The 19,205-nt window shown below is 45.1% G+C and overlaps 1 long non-coding RNA gene across 1 annotated transcript; it reads right to left on the bottom strand.

Moving 5' to 3' along the window:
- Positions 1-1,755: 1,755 nt before the first annotated feature.
- LOC139030205 (uncharacterized) lies at positions 1,756-17,199 on the bottom strand. The gene is made up of 3 exons (XR_011482485.1): positions 17,024-17,199; positions 3,481-3,730; positions 1,756-2,101 (listed from the first exon to the last, which is right to left on the bottom strand). It is a non-coding gene; the product is annotated as an uncharacterized lncRNA (long non-coding RNA).
- Positions 17,200-19,205: the final 2,006 nt, after the last annotated feature.

Raw genomic sequence — 19,205 nt, 5'->3', positions numbered from 1 at the left:
CAGTGCAGGCGACATGGGTTTGATCCCTGGTCCCGGAAGATTCCACATGCTGTAAGCAATCTGTGCACCACAACTACAGAACGTAAGTTCTAGAGCCCGAGAACTGAAACTAGAGGGCAGCCCTGCTCACTGCAACTCAGCAAAGCCCTGGCACAGTCAAAAAATAAATACAATTAAGGAAAATTACCAACGGTGTATTTTTTTAAAAATATGTTTATGCCCCTTTGAGTGCAATATAAGTGGTCAAGGGGAGGGAGAGAGGCGTGAAAGAATTTTTGATAGTTATAGGTCTACACAAAACACTGTATTCTTAAGGAATTTAAAAGTTGGGGAGGGCTTAGAAAGTGGTGGTGGCGGTGATGACGGTGTAGCTAAAGGATGGGACTCCCACTTGCCACTTCCAGGAGCTTGATTTTAGGGGTAGCTGGTACTTATGGTAGAAAAAGCTCAGCCATCCCTTTGCCTGGAAAAGCTTGCCCTTGGCATCGTACTTGTGAAACACCCTTCCTGACCTCAGCACCTGTACTGAGTACCTTCCCTGAGCCGCTGCAGCCCCCAGTACTTACCACTCTCGTGGGAGGGAGGCCATGCCTTTTTTCTCCCCTCTGTGTCTCCTGCTCAGAGTTGGCATGTAATGGATATTTGTTTCGTGGATGAATGGATCAACACTCGATGGAACATGCATGAATGCACAAGCAAATGAATGAGAAAATAAATAAGAGAAGCAGAGAGACTTATGAGTCTGGAACTGAGGATGATTCCTACGTGAGAGGTTCAGAGAGGCAGAGTCAGAACCTAGGATTTAATATCTGCTGGGGTTTGTCTCCCAGCAGAAAGAAGGATCTGCAGCAGCAGCATTTTAGTATAGCCCAAGGACATAATTTAGTGTTCCGAGTCAGCAAGTCTTTCTTCTGAGACTGGGGAATCTCCTAGCTGACAAGATAATCTCCAATGAAGCCAGAGGCAGATGGGAAGTCACTTTTGGACAAAGTCACCCTGCAGCAGTTTAAATAAAATACAATACTATCAACACCTAGCATCCACAATCAGTATTTTCACATTCTCTCTGTAGTTCAGACTTCGAACACCTTGCGAAGCAGTGCATGGGCAGCCACTCAAGATGGCGGTGCTCTTGCTCTCTGCATGTCGCCTGCTGGACCAGCCCCGCTTCACCTCCACGCACACTACTCACATGCTGTCCCATCCTCCTCATCACAGGGCTCCGTCAGTGACTGCCTACGTGCCTGTCCCCTGCCCCAGCTGCTGGTCTCCCTGGTAACTGATGAGCCAACCTGACTTCAACGCCCCCTCTAATGATAAACTCCCATAATGATAACCATAACTCCCAAACCTCCTCCCAGTAATGAAGCATGTTGCCACGTCCTGCCTGCCGTCTGCTGTACAGAGTCGAGTGTCACTCCAGGACTTTTGCTTTGGACACGTAGGAGTCCCTATCCAATAAATCATTGATGTCGCTGGGCTCCTTGGTCTTCCTGCTGGGCAATTACAAGGCTTGCAGGATGCAGCTCAATGAGTGGATATGATTACAGATCAGAAACCTGTACCTCGAAGAGGGTAGGTGACCTCCCTAAAGTCATACAACTGGAAAGTAGCAGAGTCAGGATTCAGTTCTGTTGGTTCCAGGATCCCCTGCAGCTATTTGGGACAACAGGGACGATGAACCACTGGTGATGAAAGGGAAGGAAATCTACCTGTTGGTTAGGGAAACACTCACTGCTATAAAAGACTCTGAAATGTGTAATCGCTCCAGCAATCAAAGTTTATTTCTTCCTCATGTACAATCTAAAGTTGCATGAAAGTCTGCTGAGCAGCTGGCTTTCCTCCAAGCAAGGATTCAGGAACCTACACTCCTTCCATCCTGTGGTTCCACCAGCTTCAATATGTGACTTCAAGCCGCCACATACAATCTGCATCAGGCCAGCAGTTGGGGAGAGAGCGCAGAGGTCTTCGGTCAGACTTGGAAGTGGCATACATCACACCCAAGCACATTTCTTCAGCTAGAATTCAGTTACTTCACCGCCAATACTTAGCAACCAAGAAACTGCAAGGGAAGCTGGAAAATGTAGAACAGCTCTGCGCCCTGGAAGAAAGGGAAATGAATTTGGTCAAGTTGGGCAGTCCCCGCCACCACCCATATCCTACAACAAGGAACATGAGATTCCAGGACAGAACAAAAGCCCCGATGTGACCTTTGCTGGGGACTTGAGTCCCCAGATGAGTTTGTAGGAAATCAAACCTTCAGCTGCACCTCAAGCTGCAAGCATGCCCAAAGCCCTTCTGTAATAAGCCTTGATTGTTTTATCCTCTTGTGTGGGAGAATACTCCCCTCCACCTTCAACCTTGCCAGTCTGAGCACCCCTAGACCCATGGCTAGAGGTGGGCACATGTCCTGAGTAGACCCAAGCATATTTTTTCATCCCCTAAGAATCAGGGGTCGGTTTAGGGAAGGTCATGTGATCCAAGGAGAGCCTATTGGCCTCCTTCCCTAGCCAGTTAAGAAGGCTCTCCTGTCCCTGGTTACAAGACTATAAGAAAGGAAAGTGGGGCAGTCTGGTGTCATGCCTGCAGCTTCATGGAGACAGCTGGAACCATGAGGGAGCACGCGGAGAATGAAACTGGACAGCTTCAGTTTTTGGATCCTTAAGGCTATTCCTTCCCCGCCATTTCTGTAGTTTGATTATATAACCCAATAGTTTCTCTCTTTGCTTCACTTAATTCAAGTTGTGTCTGTCAGTTGCAACTCAAGAGTGACAAGTTCATACATTCCAACGTGCCAGAAGACATTCTAGAAGGTAGATAGGATCAATAGCAAGTCTTTTTGTGTCTAGTGTTAGCCATATTCATGTTCTCTTGCAGACACACACACACACACACACACACGCACACTATGGACTTGTGTCCCCCATAAAAGATATGCTGAAGACCTAACCCCCAGCACTTCAGAACGTGAATTTATTTGTAAATAGGACTTTTAATGGTCTTCCCTTGTGGCTCAGCTAGTAAAGAATCTGCCTGCAGTGCAGGAGACCTGGGTTTGATCCCTGAGTTGGGGAGATCCCCTGGAGAAGGGAAAGGCTACCCACTCCAGTATTATGGCCTGGAGAATTCCATGGACTCTATAGTCCTTGGGGTTGCAGAGTCAGACACGACTGAGCAACTTTCACTTTCACTTTTCAGGGCCTTTAACAGAGGAGATCAAGTTAAAATGAGGTCATTAGATTCAGCCCTAATCTAACATGACTGGTGTCCGTATAAAAAGGAGAAACTTGAATATACACAGCACAAGAAAATGTGAAGAGACAGAGATACAGGGAACACACCACGTGATGAAGAAGGCAGAGACTGGGCGATGCTTCTGCAAGCCAAGGAATGCCCAAGATTGATGGCAAAGCACCAGAAGAGGGGAGAGAGGCATGGAACAGTTTCCCTGACAGCCCACAGAAGGGACCCTGCAGACACCTTGATCTCAGACATCTGGACCTCCAGAACCGTGAAGCAAGGAGCAGCTGTTTTTGAAGTCAGCCAGGGCATGGCTCTCTGCTATGGCATTCAGAGGAAAGTAATGAACGTAGTTTTTTGGCAGGTAATTTGGTGACTCTGCCAGTGTTCTCCCTTCCAGGAAGAAAAGCATTACGCGTTATTCTTCGCCTCTGTAACCTCTCTGGAAAGGCCTTAAGGGCTTCCATTTCTCCTTCTGTATTATCTATTTCTGTAGGAGAGAGGGAAAGAGAATAAGGAAAGTTAGAGCAATGTAAGATACAGATTCTTTGTTATTAATATTTCACACATGTGTGCATGCACCTGTGTGTGTGTGTTAGACCTAGAGGAGGAGGTTACCATAATGATAACAGCAATTGCCATTATTGTCTACTTTATGTCGAATACGGTTCTTGGTCATTTTAAACATATTATATCTCATTTACTTCTAGAAGAAAGTGAAATGTCTCTTGATGTCAGGTCAGTTCAGACCTGAGTTTGAATCCCAGTTCTGCTACTTATCAGGTATTAGGCCTTGGTCATGTAATTTAACCTCCATGAACCTTTTTTTTTCAATGGAATAATAATTTCTACTTTGTGGAATTTCTGTAAGATTATGCAATAATATATATGTATAAATTGATTATCCCCTTAATAAGTGGTAAGTATTACTATTTATCTTCAGAATCACCCTATATGACAGGCATTTATAATTCCAATTTTATAGGTGAAGAAACTAAGTCCTATGTGCAAATAAGTGACAAAAACTAAATTTTTCTGTCTGGTGGCTTCAAAGCCAACATCTTTCTACTATACCCGCCTTGAAAAGAAAATGATCCAAAAAGCAATAATTTGTCAATCCGGCACAGTTACACTGTAAGTGAATTTGAATTACACGTATCTGAAACTGTGATACAAGACATTTACAAGGTCTCATTTGGTGCTCAAAATGAGAAATCATACAAATCCCCAGAATTAAAAATCAACAATTGCTCAATTTCAAAGCTTGTTCAGCCAAGTGAATTACAAGCTGCCACTTTCATTCTAAAACAGAAATTCTGTTTTCATTTTGTCAGTATCTTGCAAACTACGCTGTTAGTCACAAGGCTCAAAACTTCATCGACTGATTTTGGTGACAGTTGTGTAGTTATTATGCATTTTTAAATAACCTATCACCATGTCATCAGAGTATTCATAATGTGGAAATGCAGAAAGGCACCAAAAGCAACGCATTTATTCCCCTTATAAGACATCATAAAAAGTGCTCACTTCGGCAACACATATACTAGATGTCATAAAAAGGCTCTAAAGAAGACCCAACAGCCAGTATGATATACTGTGCTTTCAGTTTACCAGATTCATTTCTGCAGAATATCAGAGATCATCTAAAGAAATGAAAAGCACCGTTAAAAGGAAGTTACAGGCTAATGGATGTTGATTTATGGGCTCTGGGAACATATTCTTCCATACTTTAGTTAGTGGAAAAGTTTGCTTTGAATCACATGGGTTTTGAATACCACAAAGTCTTCAGGAATGCATCCATTGTATAAAATGAACCCACAGTGAAGATATCATCACTTTCTCCCAGGAACTCGGATATCCCAGTGCACTTGGTAGCTATATTTCTCATTATGATTTACACTTTGAAAGTTGACTTATACATCAGTCTCCAACGACTTTGATTAGTATGAGTCACCTCTGGTGATACTGAGGAAAATCAATTTCCTGGTTTGTAAGAGGTTGTTGCTATTTAAATGCAACAGCTGAGTCCCTGGCATGCAGTGGCATCCAGCTCACCTACCTGAACCCCAGTCTCATCTATTTCTATGCCAGCTTGGGGTGTAGAAATAGAGAGCCAGGGCCTTCCGTGAGGCAGTGAATCTTGCGCGTGGTATGTAGCTTATAATAGCAGCTTTCATTTATTATTGTCTCTTGTGTGTCAGTACAACCCTAGGTACTTCACATGTGCTATCTCATTTTATTGACCTAACAATCCATGTGTATAGACAAGGGAGAAAACTAAGGTATAGAAATGTAGAATAATGGGTCCAGGTTATTAGGATGTGGCAGACATGGTTGTTTCAATGTTTGCATTTTAGTCTTAAATACTTCCATGTATACACTGTGATGTGTGTGATAGCTGGTTAAGCAACAACCCCAGTGTCTAGTCTGATGAATAATCAGCAGCTCATGGGGTAGTAGCAGCATCCTCACCAGGAAGCCCGTGCTCCTGGTTACCATACCCGCTTCAGGTATGTGTATCTTGACCAGTATCTGATGCATTGCCAGTCAGCATAGCAGCAGTCAGAAATGGGTTTCCATCTGTGATCATAGTGGCTTCTTCACTAGCATGATGGATTTTAGACACAGGATCTGATTGGAGCAATTGAGGGCATTTAAACCATGTGACTCGGCTAAAACATTTTAGGCAAAGTCTCCACAATTGCACACATGAGCTCTATGGACCCTTGGCATCTGGGGCTTTCATCCGTAAGGATTCACTCTCACCGGCTCCACTGTCCAGCCCTGAGTTCAGAGGAAGCGGGCTCACCCTCCAGTCACTGCGCGTTCTCTGGGGAAGAGCCCCTGGGCCTGGATGTTTGCTGAGTCTGCTCTGAATGACTCACGTGCCACTCAGTGTATCATGTGAGGCGGTGGGTAAAGCGCCTATGATGGGACAGAAGCTGGTGCTTCCTCCCATCTAAAGAACAATTTACAGAAACAGTTCTGTACTGGACAATGAATGTTCGCTTAATAAGCAGTCAGCCTATGGGGCGGAATTATAACCCGGTAAGCGATACTGTGAGGAGCAGAGTTCTTTACCTTCACTTCAAACCTACTGTGACTATAGAAGGAACCAAACAGACTCACGTTAGTTTCATCATTGGTATTGAACCCAGAGGGCTTCCCTGGAGCCTCAGCAGTAAGGAATTCGCCTGCAGTGAAGGAGAGGCGGGTTTGATCCCTGGGTCTGAAAGGCCCCTGGAGGCGGAAATGGCAACCCACTCCAGTGTTCTTGCCTGGGAAATCCCATGGAGAGAGGCGTGGTGGGCCACAGTCCACGGGATCCCAAGAGTCGGACACAACTGAGCGACTAAACCACCACCACTAGCCCAGCACTGGCTTCAGGGGCAGAGCTCTCAACCACTAGGCTAGAGCTAAACAAAAACTCCATGGCATCAGCCTTTGAAACCATGAGTACGTAAAACAAGAGAAGCACCCGAGACTCTGAGAAAGAATCATGTACAGCTGACTCCCAGCAGGGCCATACGCCAAGATGCCGGTCTCTGCCAGGAAGGACTGGAATGATGGAGCGGAAAAGAGACCAGTCGGCTCTCCGGCTCTCCTACAGTACCCCTGCACCTGCCTCTTTGGGCCAGTATATCAGAGATCGCCGTCAACGTTGACTTTGGAACCAACGGACCTGGGCTAACCCCAGCTGAGATGTTATCAAAAGGAAGTTGGACTAGATGCTTGCTCTTAAACCTTGGGTACTTCTCGGGAAGTACTGATATATTTTGAAAATCAGAACACTACTCGCTTCAGGAAGCCTTTGCATTTATGGGAAGGGAGGGGAATTTGTTCCCTAAACAAGGGAGGGTCTTGTTTACCAGCTGCCCTGCCTCCATCCCTGCCCTCATCTTCCTCATCGTCCAGGTCTGGGTTCTGTTTCTCGTACTTCCTGGCTTGCCTGGTTCTCCCCCGCAGCCCCAGTGTACTGGGTCTTGACTAGATTTTGAACAGAATTGCTTTACTTCTGGTTTGGTTAGCAGTTTATAGAGAAAACTACCAAGTCATCCAAAACTCTGCTTCACCACAGAGCATCTATAATAGTCACCTTGACACAACTGTTGTGAAAAACCCACAGGAAGCAGCGCTCAGACTGCAGTCCTGGCAGCCTAGGTTTCTGGTGATCAATTTCCCTGTCTTGCAGGTCCCCGGCCCCAGGAAACTGCCATCAATTCCCCCCTCATGGATTTGGGGAAGTTCTGTGGCATAGAGTGACAACCGCTTTTCTTCTAAGGTGTTTAGCAAGCATGTCATATGCCCACATACATATAAATCAGATTAAAGATCTATCAGCTTAAATCAGTGTAAACCAAAATCACTAATAATCATCATTACAGATGTTTTTAAAAGTATGAAAGCCCTATACAATCACCTTCCATCTAAATCATCACTCTGGGAACTACATGGTCACCTGCTGTATTTTCTGAGGAGAAATCTATTAAACAAATAGATATAAGGATAAAACCCAATTATAACATTGTTTTAATTAAAACACAAAATTAAATACTACATTTATTTTGATCAGTTGTAAGGATGATCGCACTGATTATTTTTATGGAAAACAGTTGCTAATTAATAAATGCCAGAGAGAGAGAGAAAAGAATAATGAATAGTGAATTCATTATTCAAACTGCCCTAGAGTCCTGGATTTAATCTGGTCCTAAACCATTCATTTTGGGCTGTGCCTTTTAAGGCTGAAGTTTTTTCACTGTCACTCAAGGCAAAAACAGAAGCCTCCTTAAATTATGTTAGAAACAGATCAGCTCCCCGATAACATACACTCCACCAGAGACAGAAAGGAAGAAAAGAATAAGTCCCGGAAAAAAGAAAAAAAAAAAGAATAAGTCCCGAGGTAAATTAACCCCTGATGTACAGCGTCAGGTTTTACCCCCAAGCTCTAACGCACTGATGCCCTAAAAATTCCACCAATGACTGCATGGTCTGTTGATTCTTGAGGAGGCTGGGGAGGGGGAGGGAGAAATCCCTAGGCTCTTAAACAAATACAACCACATTTAAATGACCCCCTTTAAAAACACAGCCTTTGCTTTTCAAAGCAGTTTTAGGTTCACAGCAAAGTCGAGTGAGAAGAAAAAGAAACTGAATGGAAAGTAGAGAGATTTCAACTGAACCCTCTGTCCCCAGGTAAGCACAGGCTCCCCCACATCAGCACCAGGGTGGTACATTTGTTGCGATCAATGAACCAACATTGATACATCATTATCACCTGAAGTCCACAGTTTACATTAGCATTCACTTGTAGTGTGATACATTCTGTGGGTCTGGACAAATGTAAAACAACATGTATCCATCATTAGGGTATCATATAAAATAGTTTCAGTGCCTCAAAAACCCCCATCCTCTGTCTATTCATGCCCTCCTCCCTAACCCCTGGCCAACACTGATATTTTGTACTGTCTCCATAGTTTCACCTTTTTCAGAATGTCATATTAGTTGGAATATTACAACCTATAGACTTTTAAGGTGGGCTTGTTTGACTTTGTAATATGTATTTAAGTTTCCTCCATGGCTTGATAGGATCCTGATCTTTAAAATAATCTTTTCTACTACACTATAGTAGATACTTATAGATATTTATGCCTTAAAACTTTAGAGGAACACTATACAGTTCTGCTCTTTTCCTGGGATAGCCCTTCTCTTTTCTACCATCTAGGCAGGTCCAGGGATCGAAAAGAACTCATGGCCAAGCACTTATTAATGTACTTAGGGTCTATCACTGACCACTGTTCCAATCACTATGGCTGTTGAAGAAATATACCCAACACTTAGTGATGCGGTAAAAACATTTATTATGCTCAAAGAATCTGTGGGTCAAGAATTTGGATAGAGTACCCCAAAGACACCTTGTCTCTGCCCTTCAATGTTGCAAGCCTCAGCCAGAGGACTTGAAGGCTGGAGGCTGGAATCATCTGAAGGCTCGTCTGTCTAGCAGCTGAAGCTGGCTGTCAGCTGGCGGCATCACTGGCGAAAACATGAATCACCTTTGAGTGGCAGGGACTTTACCAGATCCTAGGAATTTATAGTGAAAAACCATGGTTTCTGACTGCAGGACATGAGGAATGATACCAGTGACCAGGTGAACTGGCAATACCACTAACGTTTTAGGTTCTAGGGGAGAACTTAAACCGAGGTGCTTCAGAAAGCATCACAGCGCAAACTGGGAGCTCATAAAAGGTGTCTCAGGGAAACTGCTGCAGAAGCTTATGCAAAATCTCACCTGAGTCCGTGAAAATACAGATGTAGCTCCATGGGATCTGACTTCAGCCCAGGCCTCAGGGCTACTTCCTAAAGCCACTAGCACAGAACCTGTGGTCACACACCACCCACCTGGGTCATCACAAGTCTTTCCTCGTCTCCTTGAGAAAGATGTGATCCTGGCAGAAAACACCCACACCTTCTTCAAGGTGGCAACATGGACCAAACCAGGGCAGAGGCAGCAACTCTGATCTCTAGGGTTACCTAGAACAGTTGACAGAGTCAGTAGGTCACAGAAACGGTCCTGTCAGAATTAACTGCTCCACCAGCTTATGCTGAAAATGGTCTGAGGTCAAAGACGGCAGAATCAGACACGGGCTAATGGTTCGATTCATTGCTCCCTTCCCCCTCCTCCTCCAGGCCAGGTTTCCAAGAGGACTCAGGAGACCCCTGTTTGAAAAAAGATCAAGTTTATCATCTTCATTTTACAGAAAGGAAACTGAGAACCAGAGGGATACAAGGGACTCGTGGTAGATGACTCACACCCAAGGTTAGTTTGGGTTTTTATTTTTTTACAGCATGCAAAGCACTAGAAAATATTCCTTCGAAAGGTGTGAGCAAGTGTCCAATGTGCGGTGGGGTCTGGAGGGGATTATCAGTCAGTCAGTTCCCTAACTGACCTCACACTTGGAGAAGGGAAATGCTACCCACTCCAGTATTCTGGCCTGGAGAATTCCATGGACTGCATAGTCCGTGTGGTCGCAAAGAGTCGGACACGACTGAGCAACTTTCACTCACTCACTTGGGTGGATACAGATGGATACAGACGTGGCTGTCCCTCCTTCTCCTTAAATGCTACCGCCCCACATGGCTGAGGAAGCCAGTCCTTCCCCCATCAGCCCCCTCCAGCCCCCCACTTCCCCCTCTCTCTGCCCTGAAGTACACTCGGTTCCCCCAGGGCTGAGAGAAGCGACTGAGGCTGAATGAATGATATAGCCGTTTAATTTGCTTTTAATTATCATGGCCTGGTAACCCTTCCAAAGACCCTTCACGAGAGTAGTTTTATTTTTCTACTTATTAACCTCATTCACTAGACTGGAGAAAAGAATTCCCATCCCTCAAGGCCTCTCACTTTCATTCTTCTAATTCTTTTTTTTTTCAGCACCAGGAAAGTAATGTGTATAAAACCGGAGCCAAGTAGATTGTGGCTTCAAACACAAGCCTGTTCGGAGCAGAAAGCCCGTGGGATTGCTGTTTCAGCCTCAGGGGACAGCCCCAGTGGCCTCGGTCTGTGAAAGGGAGGGGCCTGAATGGCCCTTTGATTCAGCCCAGATCTGGGGGTGGAGGGTGGGGAAGGAGCAGGCCTGTCATTTGACACTCTCTGTTGGGCTTGGCCCTGGGCCTTTCCCTTTCAGGCCTCCCTGGAGCCTGCAGGCCTCTCTGAGGATGCCCCTATGTGGCTAGCTGCTGCCATGCCAGAAATTCCTGGGCCCTCGGAAAGTATACCGGCCACCCGAAGGCCTCAGCGAGTTCCACTAGCTCTGAGAATGCTGCTCTTCATGGCGTTCCTCCTCCTAGCGCCTCCAGATACACACATACACACACAGAAACACACGCACAGAGAGATATACACACAGCCGCACACACCCCACACCTTGTCCTGCTTTAATAGGGCATTAACCATGTGTTTGCTAGTTGATGTTTGAAGTATGTGTTGTTCTTGTTTGCACGGGAAACCGAAGAGTTTCCCACGAGTTAACCAGAAAATTATTAGAGCTGATGAAAGAGCTTAACAACGATAAGAGACAAATATAGTTATATAGTTATATATATATACAGCTGTAAATATAGTTATAACCACAACAAATATAGGTTTGATTATAGCTTTGGATATTGGATGAGTTTGAACTCTGGCTTCACCACTTAGGATCTTAGACAGTTTACTTAACCTCTCTGCACTTGAGTTCCCTCATCTATAAAAGGTTATAATAATAAAACTTGCTTCACAGAGTCATCGGGAAACTGAGTGCATTCCATACATACAAAATGCCTTGAGCAGTGTCTGGCTCATAGTGAGGACTATGTGAACGTTAGCTATTATGGTGAAAGTCACTGGCTTTGCAGTATACAAAAATCATTTATATGCAACACATTGCAGCAAATTTTAATGATATCAAAAGATATTATCTTTAAAAGATTGCATTTATATCATTTTAACAAGCATAAGATAAGGTGTGTGGTTTTGTGAGTGCTGAGTCACTTAGTCGTGCCCAACTCTTTGTGGCTCCGTGGACCATACCCTACCAGGCTCCTCTGTCCATTGGATTCTCCAGACAAGAATACTGGAGTGGGTTGCCCTTTTCTACTCCAGGGGAGCTTCCCAATCCAAGGATCGAACCCAAGCCTCTTCTGCGTCCTGCATTAGCAGGCGTGTTCTTTATCACTGGCACCACCCGGGACACCATGTATAGTTATAAATCTAACTAACAATGGCATGCTTTAAGAAGAAAACTATAAAATCTTATAGAATGTAATTAAAGATGACCCAAATACGTGAAGAGGAAGATTTCTTATCCAAGACCTTTTTTTTCTTCCCCATATTCATCCTTAATTCAAAGAAATTCCAAACAAAATGTTGACGGGTTACTTTTAGAGTGTATATATATATGGAATTGTACAAGCTGATTCTATTAATAACTGAAGATTAAAGACCAAATAATTGAGAAGCAGCGTGTTAGCAGAGGCTGGCAATAGAACACAGAAAGGGAGGAGAGTCCAGAAAGACTCCTGCATTTATGGAAACTTGATACATGGAAAAAGTGGTTTTACAGATCAGCTGGGATAGGATGAATTATTCAAAAAACAATGCTAGGGCAATTGGTCAGCCATTAACAAAAACTCAGTTGAATCCCTGCCTTACCCATAGTCTGGACTAGACTTAAGTGTGAAAAACAAAATAAAGAAGACTATGGCATTCTCAGGTCAAAGAAAAATTTCTTTTCTGTTTTCTCTTTCAGTTTTATTGAAACATAATTGATACACAGCAAGGAAGAATTTCTTAAACAAGACTTGGAAAGGACAAATCATAAAGGAAAATGAATATATCTGGGTTAAAATTAATTTCTGTTAATATTGTATTATTTTCTGGTTAACCAAGTTAGGTTAATGGTCCTGCGTTTACACTCTTTCCTAGTAATAGAATAATACAAACACATTGGTGCCATTTCTGTGGTGGCTTTTCATTGCTTGCCTTCAAGTAGGTAGAATGCACATGTCCACACGACTGGGTTTGAGCTTGACCACGTGATTTGCTTTGGCCAAGAGAATAACATAGATGATGCTCAACCAGAGATGTTAAATGCACTGGTGTGATTTACCTTGCCCACTATCATTTATCAGAAGAAGAATAGCCATGAATAGCTTCTGGTGTCTTCAAGCAAGAGGTACATGGAACAGACCTAACCAGACCTGAAGTCTAAAACAGAGCCATCCTGGCCTACCGACAGAACTGTGGGTTAGGAAAATAAAACCCTGTTGGGACAAACCATTGAGATTTTGAGGGTGATATTTTTATACAGCATTATTTTAGCAATAGCTGAGTAGCACATTAACTTAATTAAAAGAAAAACAATATTTTGGAAGGATATTGGGGGTTCACAGAATCAATAGCAGAATGGAGGCTTGGAAATAGGCAGCAATTAGGATACTTCTGGAGGACAGGATTCAAAGGCCAGCAGGAAGTCTAAAAGCAGGTTCTAGAAGGCTGGGGTGAAATAGAATTCTTTCCTGTTTCTTTGATCCTCCCGTCAAGATTCAAATACCAGGTAGAGAGCATGTACCTGTCCTAGCCTGGGCCATCTCTCTGCCCATTAATGAAGGAGTGCTGGAATCTTGGTCACTGTCTCCCAGACACATCCAGTGGGAAGAAAGAATGCCCAAAAGGAAATCATGTGCTTTTTTTTTTTTTTTTTTGCCACAATGCATGATTTGTGGGATCTTAGTTCCTTGACCAAGGATGGAACCCATTCCCCCTGCATTGGAAGCAAAGAGTTATGACCACAGGACCACTAGGCAAGTCTGTAACTTATGTCCTTTTGAAAAGAGGGGTTTGAAACTGGGCAGCCAGAAACAAGAAATGGCCATGACTCATACTGACCAAGCAACCTTCTGGTTATGCTATTTTTTCCACTGAGGCAGTGCCTGCAGCAGAGAATACTCACCACTTAAACTTACTTTGTCCCTCGGACAGCAAGGAGACCAAACCAGTCATCCTAAAGGAAATCAAACCTGAATATTCATTGGAAGAACGGATGCTGAAGCTCCAATACTTTGGTCACCTGATGCCAAGAGCCAACTCACTGGAAAAGACTCTGATGCTGGGAAAGATTGAGAGCAGGAGAAGGGGGCAAGAGAGGATGAGATGGTTGGATGGCATCACTGACTCAATGGACATAAATCAGTGTTGAGCAAACTCTGGGAGATAGTGAAGGACCGGGAAGCCATGCTGTGGTCCATGGGGTCACAAACAGTCAGACATGACTTAGCGACTGAAGGACAACAATACTCACCTGTCGATAATGAGATTTTTCACAGTGAACTCATGCTTGGTCTTGAGAAAAGGCTGTCCATTCCTTGCCAGAACTGTGTCTGTGAAGGACCTCTGCGTTCCAAGTGACTTAGTCAAGGCAATGCTTCCTGGGGAGGGTCACTTAGCCACTAGCTGGCCTCCTGGATGTCTCCACTGAGGCCACAATTTTCCAACAGAAGGGACTGGAGAAATAGACTAGACGGGAAGGGTGGAGCAGGAAGCAGATTGGTTGGTTTTAGATTTTACTTTGAAAACCTAGACATCAGAACAGGCTTTAGCTCACATAACCAGCTGGGCATAATTGGACTAATTTCGTGTTGGGGAAGAACTCAAACAGAATTTTGTTTCAGGAGAATTATTCTTTCTAGGCTGAATGGGTGAGAGAAGAGAAGGGAGCAACAGGACATGGAGTCTGTCTGTCTCCTTAGTGTAGCTTTTCAAGCTAGAAGTGTAATCATGCGGGACTTCTGGGAAATCAGTTTCCAACTCCCCAGAAGTCTCCTATCCGACGCCAAGTCAAGCCCTATTCTGCCAATCATCAGAGACTAGATGAAATCAGCTGTGTTCATGACTGCCTGGGATGGCATCAGTGAAGGACTGGCGGTGTTTCTACATCAGGAGCTCTCAGGCTGTGAGCCATGAATCCTGTGGAGAGCCTTGGAGCTGTTGCAAGAGGCTCCAAATATATAAACATCCCAACCACAGTCTGAGGCTCAGTAGATAACATATCATCTGTGTCTGCACTACTCTCCCCTAAATGTATGAAGAAGTGCTTGGATTTAATTCAATGCAAATTCACTTTCAAGAGTTACTAGAGTCATAAGTTTCTTGTTAGTATAGACTTTCCTCAACCAATAAGTATCACTGCCAGGTAGGTCTTCAAACTAAATATAGCTCCTGTCTCACTGATGGTGACTGCAGCCATGAAACTGACAGACACTTGCTCCTTGGAAGAAAAGCTATGACCAACCTGCTGATGTGCTCAGTCACGGCCAACTCTTTGTGACCGCATACTGTAGCCTGCTAGGTTCCTCTGTCCATGAAGTTTCCCAGGCAAGAATACTGGAGTGGGTTGCCATTTCCTTCTCCAGGATGACCAACCTAGGTAGCATATTAAAAAGCAGAGACATTACTTTGCCAACAAAGGTCCGTCTAGTCAAAGCTATGGTTTTTCCAGTAATCATGTATGGATGTGAGAGTTGGACTATAAAGAAAGCTGAGCACTGAAGAATTGATGCTTTTGAACTGCACTGTTGGAGAAGACTCTTGAGAGTCCCTTGGACTGCAAGGAGATCCACCCAGTCAATCCTAAAGGAAATAATTCTGAATATTCATTGGAAGGCCTGAGGCTAAAGCTGAAGCTCCAATACTTTGGCCACCTGATGCCAAGAACTGACTCATTGGAAAAGACACCGATGCTGGGAAAGATTGAAGGCAGGAGGAGAAGGGGACGACTGAGAATGAGATGGTTAGAAGGCATCCCCGACTAGATGGACATGAGTTTGAGCAAACTCCAGGAGTTGGTGATGGACAGGTAAGCCTGGAATGCTGCAGTCTATGGGGTTGCAAAAGAGTCAGACATGGCTGAGCGACTAAACTGAACAGTCTCACTGAATTGATGTAAGGTTTAATTGATTAGCACATGCAGGCTTTTAGTTCTTGAAACAGACTAAAAGTTCAGCAAATACAATTATTTAAAGCAAGCTTCATGCTTAAAAGGGGGAAACTACTCATTTTTTATGATATCTAGAACCATTTTTGTGCCACTGAGTTTTAAAGCTTTATGAATTGTATCATAAATCTTGTGAAGAGGAAAGAAATACTTCGAGATTTGTTGATCCTGATGCTTCTAATGCAGAAAATCCCTGTGCCTATAAACCGTTCTCAACTCTGCTAGAAGGCATCCTTGGAAAAGAGCCCGTATCTCTTTGATTGACAGCCTGGCAGAGACAGGCCGAACCCAGAGCCCTCTGGACTCTAGCACAGCGTTCATCTGTTTCCTCCAGGGATGAACAATTAACTGCTGGCGTGGAAAATTCCATGGACAGAGGAGCCTGGCGGCCTACAGCCCAAGGGGTCGCAAAGAGTCAGACACTGAAAGACTGAGCACGCTTGCACATTCAGTGAATAGCAGCTTGCCCAGCGGAAAACTCAGCCGCTACTACTACGGTAACCACAAGATGTCACTGTGACCCAAAATTTCCCACCAGGGCCACCCCCGCACCCCTCCGCCCCTCCACCCCCAGGGGCGGAGGGCAAGACTTCCCTTCATTTTCAAAGCTTTCTTTCCCAGTGCTTCCCAAACCGTACCGAGCAAACTGAATCAGCTGAGGTCTTGTTAAAATGCATGTTCTAATTCAATAGGCCTGGGATGAAGCCTGAAATCCTGCATTGCTAACAAGCTCTCAGGTGATGCCGAGGCTGGAGCTTTCAGCATTTCTGCATTGTGGTTTTGATGTGGCCTGGGAGTAAGAATTGAGTAGACCCGAAAAGCGGGCCCCATTCTACTCCTTGCCTTTCAGAGGTAGTGGAGAGGAAGAAGAAATCAAAATGAGAAACAGCAAAAGAAAAAGAGGGCAGCTTTCTTTTAACATGCCAGCCTCCCGAGCCTTCTGCAGTTCGTGCTCAGAAGTGACGGACGCACTGGGAAGACCCAGAGGGATCGGGTGGAGAGGGAGGTGGGAGGGGGGACTGGGATGGGGAATACATGTAAATCCATGGCTAATTCATTTCAATGTATAACAAAAACTACTGTAATGATGTAAAGTAATTAGCCTCCAACTAATAAAAATTTAAAAAAATAAAAAAATTAAAAAAAAAAAAAAAGAAGTGACGGACGTGGCAGGTGCCCCCGCCAAGGTGAGCGGTAAAGAAGGTCAGAGGGCTTTCCCAGAACGTCCTTTCTCTGACACGAGGGCTCATTAAAGAACTTACCGCAGAACCTCGTGTTTCCCTTGGTGTTTTACACACTCAGTGGCCAGATGCTTCAGCACACACTCCATAGCTCCCCGCAAAGGCCGAGTTTCCAATAGAGTTCATATAAATGGGTCGGGGGAAGCCAGCCTGAGCAATGAAGCGGCGGACTAGCCGGAAGAGACGCCCGGCCGATGGTGCTGCCCTAGCATGCACAATGGGATCTATTTTAATAACGTGAACTTCTGCTTTCGGCCTCCGGGAAGGCCCCGCGGGGAGCAATCGGCGAAGTGAAACTGCTTCTAACCGACTTCTCTGGGGCCCTGGCTTCAAGGTTAGATGCACGCTGCAAAATGAGAAGTTAACAGTGCCTCTGAGTTGCTGTTTTTCTTGGACCCCCCCCCCCTTTTTTTTTTAAATCTGGCTTGGTTTTTCGTTTTTCGTGATCTTCGCTTATCATTTGTGTCCTTTTCGGGCCTGAAGCCCGCAAAGTCCTTTGGTTTTAAGACGGAGATTTCAAAATGGAAAACAGAGGCTGTCTATTGAGTTTTGATCTATTGTATCAGCTCAGTGTAAAGCTTGGCCAGCTTTTTGCTTGTGAAGTCTCAAGAAGATGTTGGCTCCAAGTTCTTTTCTAAGATTCTGGAGTTAATTTACCCCCTCCATCCTCTCCTGAGCCTCCTTAGGGGGCAAACCTGCCCATCCAGTGGGCATAAAATATGCAGCAGGCTGGGCTTCCCTGGTAGCTCAGATGGTTTAGAATCTGCCTGCAATGCAGGAGACCCCGGTTCGATTTCTGAGTGGAAAAGATCCCCTGGAGAAGGGATAGGCTACCTACTCCAGTATTCTTGGGTTTCCTGGATGGCTCAGCCGGTAAAGCATCCTCCCGCAATGCAGGAGGCTCGATTCCTGGGTGGGGAAGACCCCGTGGAGGAGGGCATGGCAACCCACTCCCGTATTCTTGCCTGGAAAATCCCCATGGACAGAAAAGCCTGGCAGTCCATGGGGTTGCAAAGAGTCAGGCACGACTGAGCGGCTTAGCACAGCACTTGCTGAAGGGTGTCCTGCTGCCGCTGCTGAGTCGCTTCAGTCGTGTCCGACTCTGTGCGACCCATAGACGGCAGCCCACCAGGCTTCCCTGTCCTTGGGATTCTCCAGGCAAGAACACTGGAGTGGGTTGCCATTGCCTTCTCCAATGCATGAAAGGAAAAGTGAAAGTGAAGCCGCTCAGTCGTGTCCAACTCTTAGCGACCCCATGGACTGCAGCCTACCAGGCTCCTCCGTCCATGGGATTTTTCCCAAACCCAAACTGGGAAGAGAAGTTGGGCTGTTTGGGTGATGTTCACTCTTCTGTTTGTAGGCATAAGTTGATATGCATGAGTAGGGTGTTGTGTTTTGGGGGGTCCCCAAGGAGGGGTGGGAAGGAGTACAGATAGTGGAAAGGATAGGGTGCCGTTTCATACTCCTTGCCCCCCGGACTGGTTTGGAGCTCCCAGGAAGGATAGGAGTGAGTGCTGAACAAAGGGATTCCCTTAGAGACTGAGTGAAACTTTGGGTCCCAACACAGCAGCTTTGAAATGCTGAGATGTTAACACCCAGTTTTGAGGAAAGAGGTTTCATTGTTGTTTTTAATCTCATCTAGCAGATGTAGTTCAACTATTTGTTTTGATTATATAAATCACAGACTTGGTAACTGAGAAGATGGCGGAGGAATAAGACGGAGAGACCACTTTCTCTCCTACAAATTCTTCGAAAGAACATTTGAATGCTGAGCAAATTTCACAAAAGAACTTCTGATCGCTAGCAGAGGACATCAGGCGCCCAGAAAAGCAGCCCATTGCCTTCGAAGGGAGGTAGGACAAAATATAAACGATAATAAGGGAGTCAAAAGAGCTACAGACGAAGACCCGTCCCGGGAAGGGAGTCTTAATAGAGGAAGTTTCCAATCACCAGGAAACCCTCTCACTGGCGGGACTGGGGGAAGTTTTCGGCACTGTAACTGGGAGGAAAAATTAAACAAGGCCCACAGATTACGTGCCTAAAAGCAACTCCCAGCAGAAAAGTACCCCAGACGCCCGTACCCGCCAGGAACAAGCAGGGCGGAACGGAGAGGACCGGGCGGCATTGCTTAGGGTGAGGTCCGGCCCGAAGACCCTGAGAGCAATCGGAGGGAGCTTTTTTAAACTGTGGGATAGCAAGGGAC

This window comes from Odocoileus virginianus, chromosome 21 (genome assembly GCF_023699985.2).
Source record: "Odocoileus virginianus isolate 20LAN1187 ecotype Illinois chromosome 21, Ovbor_1.2, whole genome shotgun sequence".
NCBI classification, from domain to species: domain Eukaryota; kingdom Metazoa; phylum Chordata; class Mammalia; order Artiodactyla; family Cervidae; genus Odocoileus; species Odocoileus virginianus.
This window is presented reverse-complemented; position numbering and strand designations above follow the sequence as displayed.